General features: G+C 40.1%; 1 long non-coding RNA gene and 1 other non-coding gene across 2 annotated transcripts; both read right to left on the reverse strand.

The window, feature by feature from the left end:
* Positions 1-3168: 3168 nt before the first annotated feature.
* Positions 3169-6108, reverse strand: LOC137473371 (uncharacterized). Its single transcript, XR_010998738.1, has 3 exons — positions 6020-6108; positions 3668-3764; positions 3169-3305 (listed from the first exon to the last, which is right to left on the reverse strand). It is a non-coding gene; the product is annotated as an uncharacterized lncRNA (long non-coding RNA).
* TRNAA-AGC (transfer RNA alanine (anticodon AGC)) lies at positions 5231-5303 on the reverse strand. Its single transcript has one exon. It is a non-coding gene; the product is annotated as a tRNA-Ala (tRNA).
* Positions 6109-10048: the final 3940 nt, after the last annotated feature.

Raw genomic sequence — 10048 nt, forward strand, 5'->3', positions numbered from 1 at the left:
CCGCTCTTTGTATCCTTCCCGCCAGCCCCTGTCCATACGCGTCTCTCTCCAGGCACCCGCTACGTCTGATCCCGTGGGAGCTAATACACCTGGGAAGCAAATTTCCGTGGCTGCCTCCCTACCCTGCCATCCCCACTCAGCCTGCACCCCAACCTCTAGTAATAGGGAGGTCGGCACACAGCGGTGAAGCTTCACTTTATTTTTTTGGTTTTTCAGCTCGGCTTCAAACAAGACACTTAGATTCAGAAGGAAAAGAAGGGAAAAAAAAAAAAAAAAGCGCCAAAGTGCCAAAGGCAGAAAAGGAGAGAATACGGATAAAAATTTTAAAGCCACAGAAATGCCAGAAGAACTATATCAAAGAGGTGCTAATTAGAAGTAGCTCTCAGAATGATGTGACAGTTTCAAAAGCTGAAATATCTGATATTCAGTAGCATAAGAACTGTGGAAAATTAATTCCACAAATGTCTAGCCATGATGCCAAATGTTTCTTCGCCTGCAGAAGTCAGTTACAAAACTGAAGTTCCAGGCCCTTGCCCGGGAGCCAATGCCGAGCTCAGCTGAAGGCGGCTGCTGCGCAGCACCTTGCACATCCTACCTAGGAACCACAGCCCGCAGCGTGCTGGGGACCCATTGGCAGGGGGGAGAAGGCAGCTCTCCTGGCTGAGTGCTGGTGAAGGGCAGCGGGCTCAGGAACAATCCGAAAGGGCCCTGCTGGCATTCATGTAGACGTAAGGGGAACACACCTGAAAGGGGACACATCCCAAAATGTGTGCCAGGGTCACTGCAATGAGGGATTCCCAGGAGGACCTGCAGCCTGAGCACAGGGCTGCTGCTAGCAGCAGTCTCTAACAAAAAAACCTGTCACATGCACCTTGCTAACCAGTAACACACACATGCCATTCTTGACATCCAATTTTATAAATAATGCTGGTTTTTTCCTTTACAGCTTATAAAGAGAGAGGAAAACTCATTCACAGACTTCTGGTAGAGATCAGAAAGAGCAACGATGCAAGATGTTTTTCTTCCAGCTAACCTGAAACCTCTTCCTCAGCGAGGACTCAAATCACAGAATGTGTTGAGTTGGAAGGGACCCACAAGGACCACGGAGCCAAACTCCTGGCCCTGCACAGCACCATCCCCACGCTCACACATAAAATGCGCTGCCTCCCTGCATTTATTCTTTGTTCATTTTAATCCAATACTGGTTTTGCTCTCTCTGCATACATAAAAATGATAAATCTACTATAGTTTTTAGTCCTTCCATTGATTTCTATTTTCTTTTATCAAGTTACTACTTTTGGGCACATTTTTGTAACAACAGAAATAAGAAGGAGTTTCAATATTTACACCAAAAGAATTAGAAGTAAGCTTTTCCAGTACAGTGAAACTGTTCCTTAAGCTGCATTTCAATGATCTGTGGAGCTTTCTGTTGTCAAAACAAGCTGGTTGTAGGAATTCTCTTGTGTAGCCTATTTCAGTATTTTTGTGGAAGTAGTAACAATACTGAAAAAAAAGTCAGAATATTTTGAAAAGTTCTCCCCTATTATAACATCACTGTAGAAGATAATGTGGCCTTAAACAGGAAAAAAAAAAAAAAAAAACCAAAAAAAAGAGAGTAGAGAGTTGTCCTTCTCCTGTTTTTTGGAATCAAAAGCAGGTGCAGGAGGGCTATTAGAGACCACTACACAAGCCTTGTCCACTGCTGTCCATCCATCATGTAACCAGGGTGTGCTCCTACTTGCATTAAGATAAAACCTGCTCAGCTCCAAGGTCAGAAAGAAGCCCAATGGCCACCCAATGCCTGAGCATTTCGTTTTTTTAAAGATTAATCCTTCTTTTTTAGGTGATTCTGTGCTAACAATGAACAGCACACCTGCAAGTCTTGAGACATGACAGGAATAGAGCCATAGGCTCACCAAACCAAAGCCCACTTGTATCCCATGAGTTTCTGAAAGCACACAGCAGACTCCACAGTCCGTCTGCATTCAGATCCATCCACTAGATGTCAAGGCTTAGATTTAGCAGCAACAAATTGCTGCAATACTAATTGCAACCACAGGAAATAAAATGTGGGCCAAAAATGGAAAAAAGACGTTAAGGTTGCTGGCCTAGGTGAGGAAACCTCTGCTGAATGATTCTAAAACCTGTTTTATTTCACTCTTCATATATTGGGCAAAGTTTACTGGGAAAAATGTAATTTTTTTTCAACATTGAATTTGAGAGGAAAAATACCTTACAAGTGGAAGCTGAACACATTTTAAAGGTGTAACTTCCTTTCCTTTCAAACAGGCTGAGTTGGGGTTGTTCAGCCTACAGGAGAGGTAGCCCCAGCAAAAGTAGCTTCTGAGCACCAGAGGGCCTAGAAGAAAGCTGGAGAGTGACTTTTCACAAGGGTATGTGTTACTAGAGGACACAAGGAAAAATGATGCACTACAGTTATGGTTATGATGAAGAGACTAATTTATTTCTTTTGACTCCAATCATTTATAGTTCTCAAAAGGTGTTAGTGGATTGGAGGGTGAAACTCTCCAACAACACTGGACAAAATACTAGTACATTAAATTTCTCAGCCTCTATGAAAGAATGCAAAACAATAGGTTGTTTACAGAAAGTTGTGTGAGAAAGTTTTCTACAAGAATGTAAACTCAGAAGGCTTTAGAAAATCTTAAAAAAATCAGGGTGACAGGTATGCAGTGATAGCACGAGGGGTACAGCCTTAAACTGAGACAGCGTCGGTTTAGGTTAGATATTAGTAAGAAATGCTTTACTGTGAGAGTGGTGAGGCAGTGGAACAGATTGCCCAGAGAAGCTGTAAGTGTTAAAAGCTAGGTTGGATGGTGCTCAGAGCAACCTCTTTCTGAAGAATGTGTCCCTGCCCATGGCAGAAGGGCTGGAACAAGATGATCTTTAAGGTCCTGTCCAACACAAACCATTCTATGGTTCTAGGATTCTACGTGCTTACACATGGTAGTAAACTCACCTCTCACTCTCTTCAAAAAGAGTTCAAAATACAACTTCTGCTTACAACTTGGTCAAAATAGGGTATTGGTAGTCATTTCAGAAAAAAACTTTAATAAACTTTATTATCAAATATCACACAGTACCCATCAAGAGAAAAATCAGAACTGCAGTGTACTCAGCTCAGAAAACGAATGTTCTATATGATCATGTTGTGAAATAATTTTATTTAAAAGAAGAGTTTCACAGAGTTGAGATTTTTGAGTGCAGATTCTACAGATGGCCCTCATGTTGTAGAACACTGTCTCCAGAGTTGCCATATTATGGTCTCCAAGCTCCATCTCAGCCTGAAAGATTTTCTAAGTAATATATGGAACAAGGTATTGATAAAAGACAACTAAGGAATAATTATTTCCTATTTGCAGACTACAACAAACAAAGACATAGCAATATCTTCCAGCAAGTTTAGTACAAACAACTTATTCTTCAGAATTAATAACTACCTTGTGAACTGATTTAAGCATGACATTACAGAGGACTGTAGTGAAAAGTATGAGTGGTAAGAGTAATAAGAATAATAAAAATCAAATAAAACTGAATTCCCTGAGTGTTCTTTACACAGAATATCTCTATGCAACTTCTGACGTAGAAAGCACAGACACACCCAGAGTGGTTACTCCTTTGACATGGGGCTCTGGGAACTACTTACCCACTAAGAAGTAATATACTTACACAGGTAGTAGTTTTTTTGAGAGCCAGGACCCTTGTGTCTCTCAATCCTGTAAATTTTTCATAGGATAGTTTACCTAAAAAATAAAGACATAAAACACCAAATGGGATGAGCAAAAATTTGTTACTTCTACTCATATTTACACCAAAAGAATTAGAAGTAAGCTTTTCCAGTGTTTACAAGCCCAAATAGACAGAAGTCCCCCAATGTAGGAAGCTGGGCACAAATGTAATAAAAGTCATTAGTTCCGAGAGCTTTCAGCTTGTTCAAGTGGTTGCAAACTCCACCAGAACAGAGCCCCACCAAATTCCCTCATTCCATCAGTGCACAACTTGCATTTGATCAGCCAAGAAGAGCAATATAACTCATTTCCTTTAAAAGCACAGAAAGCATCAGGTATTAGGCAGTAACAGAAACACAGAAAACACAGAAACAATAATAATCACACAGAAGACTACTAGAGAGTCTCATTCCAAGCAAACAGACATTTAAATTATTACCTGAGTCCCAAAAGGGTCTCAATACAATACTTTTCTCTCCATTAGACTTCATTTTAAGAGGCATCAAGCAGCCTTAAAGTCACAATTCCTCTTTTCTCTCCAGTACTTGGAAAATACAAGGGAAATAAGCAAATGTAATTTCTATCCCATTCCATCTAGAAGTTAATTCCTTTCTTGTCATGGTCACAGAAGATCTCCCTTACTTTCTTCACAGGTGCTACTTGTAAATCCATGCAGCAGAGTTTCTTCCCCTCCCTTAACATGGAGCCTAATTAATAACTTTTGTTTCCCGTTTCTGTTTAATATGTGCACTCCCAAGTTCCTAGTTGCACAAATTCATTGTATGTGTAAGAAGCACATTCTGCTCATTTCCTCATGCTATCTCAAATTAGAAGTATAAGCAGTTAAATATCTGAACGAGCCAGTAAGAAAATAAAATCAGAATTAAAACAAAAAACTATTAAAAAAACCCAACCAAAAACCCAACCCTCATGAAGGCATTGTACTTCAGAGATGTGAAAATTCACAAGCAAAAGGCACAATCTTGCTAGCAGCTGCAAAAGAACTATAGAATGATCTAGCCCGCTCTTTCTAATAAACAGCCTATACAACCAAAACAGAGCAGAAACAATGAGTCTTACTCAAAGCATGAATACAAAATTTTGTTCACAACACACTAAACTATAATATCAGATGTAAACTAATGAATAAAATCATTAAACAAATACTTAAGGACCAGTCAAAAAATTCCTCATTTCCTTTTCTCAATGCATTTTACATGTAATTTTTTATTGCATTAAGATGTCAGTAAATTTGATTATTTCACGCAAAGGTATTTTTTTACTTCCTCTATGCAAAAGAACAAACATCTGATTTCAAAATGAAAAAATGAAATACTTAAATCAATATGCTTTTTTTTCCATTTAAAATTCTTTCACGTTTCTGTACACCATTCATTATACAAGAAAAATTACGCGTAAATAGGAAAATAATTTTAAATGCTGCCGTGTGGTTTTTAACGACATCAATACTGAAAAAACATTGGAGAATGCGGGCATCGATCCCGCTACCTCTCGCATGCTAAGCGAGCGCTCTACCATTTGAGCTAATTCCCCACTTGAAAAAAAACACTTTGAAACTTGAAGATAAACACTCTAAACTTACAAAAAAAACCTCACAACACAACTACGTTTGATTATAAATTCGTTGTTTCTTGCTGAGTCGTTCTTTCTACTCACCAAAAACTGACTGCAGCCCACAGCTGCAATCATGGGACCCGTCTTTCAGCATGGGCACTGCCAGAATAATCCTATTCATCCTTTTATAACATGAGTCTTTGTTATTTAGCTGGTTTCATACAAGAAACTCTCCAAAAGACCAAGTTACTTAAAAGAAACCAAATGCGTGTTTCTAGGAAAAAAGAAAAAAAGCGCTACTTTTATTGGATCAACTGTTCCAAAATCAACAAGGAAAACCCTTGTTCCTTCCAATTTTCAGGGCATGCGTATGTAAAGACTGGCTCAGGAAACGTTTAATAAAGGAAAAAATGTTATATGCTTGAATGAAACAGAGTTTTATAGTCAAATCTTACACATATGTGTGTGAGCATATGTATATACATGCACACACACATCCTGTCATATAAATATGTATATATGCACACATACATCTTTTCAGAAGGCGTATGGCTTCTCGGAGGTGAGAGAGTCAAGTGAAAATAAAGCAGATCTGTACTTTTCTGATTTATTACCTCACCAAATGCACTCCCCTATAATTAACACATTACTTTTACCAGCCTTAAAACACTTAACTCTTCGAAAAATGAACGCACCGCGGCTCACGTGACTCGACACGCAGCATGAAGCTTATATCGCAGGCAGGGAACATGATGATGTACGACCCCCCCAGACCTGCACCCACAACCCCTAGCGCCTGGTCCTGACCCCCCCAAACCTGCACCCACAGCCCCCCGGAGCTCGGCTCCCCCAAAGAGCACCCAAACCCCCGGGGCCCGGCCCCCGGCCCGCCGGGGAGCAGCGATGGAGCAGCGATGGATCAGCGATGGCGCGGCCGCCCCGGAGCCGCGGCAGCAGGGGCCGCTCCGCGCTCGTCCCTGGAGCTCCCGTCATGGCCCCCGCAGCTGCGCTCCCTCACGGACACACTTCTGGGCCTCGGCTCCTCGCGTGTGCTTCCGTGCTTCCTCGCCACAGCCCTCTCTCCTTCCACAGACCCTTTCCTTTGGCGTTTCAAAATCCCCTGCCAGCCCCGCGTTCCCCCAGCCTCCTCACTTCTGCTTCAAAGAGTTACACGATCCATTAGGTTGGAAAAGACCTCAGAGATCATCGAGTTTAACTTCTGCCTTAACACCACCACCATGTTAACTAGACCATGGCATTAAGTGCCACATCCAGTCTTTCCTTAAACACCCCCAGGGACAGTGACTCCACTACTTCTCTAGGCAGCCCGTTCCAGTGTCTAATCACTCCTGTGAAAAAATTCTTTATGATGTCCAAACTATACGTCCCCTGGTGTATCTTACACCTGTGTCCTGTTGTCTGGTCCCTAGATGCATGTGAGAAGACGCCAACCCTCATCTGGCTACAGCCTCCTTTCAGGTGGTTGTGGAAAGTGATAAGGTCTCCCCTGAGCCTCCTTTTCTCCTTGAGAAACATAAACACCTGCAGTTCCCTCAGCCACTCCTCAAGAGTGTGAAAAATGCATATTTTATGATTGGCTTTTCGCAAATATTAAATTGAATACTATATGTATTATGCTATATTGATTAGAAGTGCTGTATTAACATTTTAATAGTATGGTATATGTAGTTTTGTAGTTAAAATAGAACCTGTGTATGTGGGGGTTTTTTTTACTAACTCAAGCAAGAGATGAGATAATGAAGAAACTCTTCACACAGAGATGACAATGATGGGGGCCCATAAAGAATTACTGCCTCCTTATCGGAAAAGACAAACATTCTCCCACCTTCTCTCCGTCTTTATGGAACCACCAGCATTAAGGGGAAGAAGTTGGCAAAAACCAGAAAAGTTCTTAATTTGCAAGGAATTTATGCATCATGTATGAGATGTATGAATATGCAACAGGCTACTGCTTTTAAAGATTATTCCTTTGTTCACAAGGCATGCTTATTGGGCTTAAGTGCCCGAGAGCATCCGGACGTCCGTAATTCTTTGCTTTTTATTGTCTTGTAATTGTCCTAAGTCTAAATTTTCATTACTCTAATTGTATTACTATTTTTATAACCATTTTATTATTATTAAACTTTTAAAATTTTAAAAACCAAGTGATTGGCATTTATAACAAGAGGAATGTGCTCCAGATCCTCACCAGCTCTGTTGGCCTCCTCTGGACACACCTCACTATCCTTCTTGGTGTGGGGGGCCCTGAACTGAACAAGGTGAGGCCTCACCAGTGCTGAGTACAGGGTGATAATTGCTGCCCTGGTCCTGCTGGCCACACTATTTCTGATATAAAAATAATGTGAATGCACCTGTAACAACTTTCACATATGCATAACTTGATCGACCCAGGTTTTTTGAAGCTGAACCAAACCGAAGTGGCTGAGCTCCACTTTACATCTTTCTCCTACTTATTTTAACCACAGAGGCCTCTCAGGTATGTATTTGAAGCATAAAGTGATATACCAAGCAAGAGAGCTGTGTTTGGCTCTGGTTGTCTGTAGGGTGCGAAGAGTTTACCAACTCCATCTGATTTGTCATGGCAGTGTTCACTTCTGCTCTTTGCCATAAACTCTCTCTGCTCTTGCACATACAGACAAATTCTGTAGCCCATAATCTACCACCCAGTGACTTTCTGACTGTTGCTTGAACATCTTCATTTACAGAAGAGATTGTTCCCGTACTGTGTCGGCACTAAACCAGACAATGGCTCCTTGTTAAGCCAGGCCACGTTGCTCCCTCCACAGATGGGAGAAGTTACTCATCCATCAAGTTTAAGCCAGGCCAAGAAGAAATTAAATCAGAGCTTGAGTGGAGGATCACCACCTGACTGGTTTCTAACCAGCCTGGCTTGTTTTTACATCATTTACTGGCTTCTGGTGATGCTGAATCATTTTATGTACCTTAGCCCTGACATGTGATGAATGGCTTGGAGATACTGTACGTGCACATCCAGTTGTTCCTGGAGCTGGATTCTTTGGCAGGAGGCAAGACAGACTAGGAATAACTGAAACTAAGCCGCTGTCTTTATGTGGCAGTATCCACTTTGTGCTTGACAAGCTTCAGCATTGATTTGCTACAATTTTTTGACAGTGCCAACCACAAGAAAATAGGAAGGGGAAGAAAGAATAATGTATTCAGAAAAAAATATAGCTGTCAGTCTAAGAACAGTAATGGTACAAGTGAGAGTAATAATCAGGTACAAAGTTGCTCTGGATTTATGGCCAGCTGTATGTTTAAGCTATACCTGATTTTTTTTTGGTTGGTTGTTGGTTTTTGTCTGTTTTTTTTAAATACTAAAGCTAGTCCTGTCAGAGGTAAACCCAAGATTTTTGAAGTACAGGAAAGGGTGACTGATTGTGTATAATTTTTCAGTACTTAGAAAAAGTTAAAAAAATTAAAAGCAGTGTGAAAATGATATAACACTTGTGAAGTAAGGAGAGATCTTTGCCATTTAAATAATTCATTTTCCTATGGCAGCTGCTAGAACATGCACAGGCACTTCAGTTGGTTTTCTACTGAAAACACTAGGTGGAAAACTGTGATACAAAATTCAGCCAAAATAAGCCACTATTCTTTTCATATGAACTTATTTATGAAGCATGAACCACCTTGGATGCTCATCTGGGCCTAAAGCATCTGCTTATTTGATCATCTCTAGGAATTTAGAGTGAGTTAGCTAACCAACACTCATTAGTGCATCATTTAGCAGTAATGACAAGAAACATATTTAGGCCAGGCATTCCTGATTAACTTCCTGGTCAAGTTTTTGGATTTAAAAAAAAAAAAAAAAAAGAAAACCTTTATTTTTGTCTTTATCTTCAGAAAAAATAAAGCTTTCTTCACAGGAAGTTGTTTAGAGATGGCTGCTAACAATTCAAATGCTGCTGTGATCCTAAAGGACTGGTAAACAACTCAAGATTCTGCCTTGATATTGTTTCAAGTTGCGGAACACCATTAACATTTTTTTTCATAGCCTTTTATTTATTTAAGAAGTGTTTAAGTAGCTGTAATTTTACTAACAACATTTAGCAAAAGACCTTAAAAGCTACATAAAAATAGCTCAGCCTTTGCTGAAAGAAATCAATGAATTTCTGTTTTTTCCTTATTTTACTTTTTTCAGGAAAAATATCTAGCAATACACAAAAATAGCAAGGTTATAAACATACAGGAGATGGGTTGTTGCCAAAACTTCAGAGACTCCGAGGAACTGTGGAAGAAAGGGTGTAAGCTGGAGCACCTTAGCCTACACAGTTTCACCAAGCCTACTGGCTGGATAAACTGAAGGTGAGTTTTACCATTTACTGCTAAAACTGCCTCTTCTTGCTAACAGTTAACCTGGTATTTGGTGTCAAAAGTGCAGAAGCTGAGATTGTTTGCAAGACAGGAATAGTTGTTACAGTTAGTTGCAAATAACCTTTATGTTCTATAATCTCTTTAAAAAAAACCCAAAAGTGATAGAGAAAGATATATTGCATATCCAAATTATTCAGAAGTCGCGTTCTCAGCTGTTAGAAACTATCAGGAATGTGGTTAGAAAATGGAAATTTCTCCTCCTTAAATGCATATTGATGTACATTTTTTGAAATTGTTTTTCAACCTCCACCCTCAAAGCAATGACTAGGAAAATGCATGAGCATAAACCTTATCACGAATTTACATTA

The sequence above is a fragment of the Anomalospiza imberbis genome, chromosome 1, assembly GCF_031753505.1.
Source record: "Anomalospiza imberbis isolate Cuckoo-Finch-1a 21T00152 chromosome 1, ASM3175350v1, whole genome shotgun sequence".
Taxonomy (NCBI): domain Eukaryota; kingdom Metazoa; phylum Chordata; class Aves; order Passeriformes; family Viduidae; genus Anomalospiza; species Anomalospiza imberbis.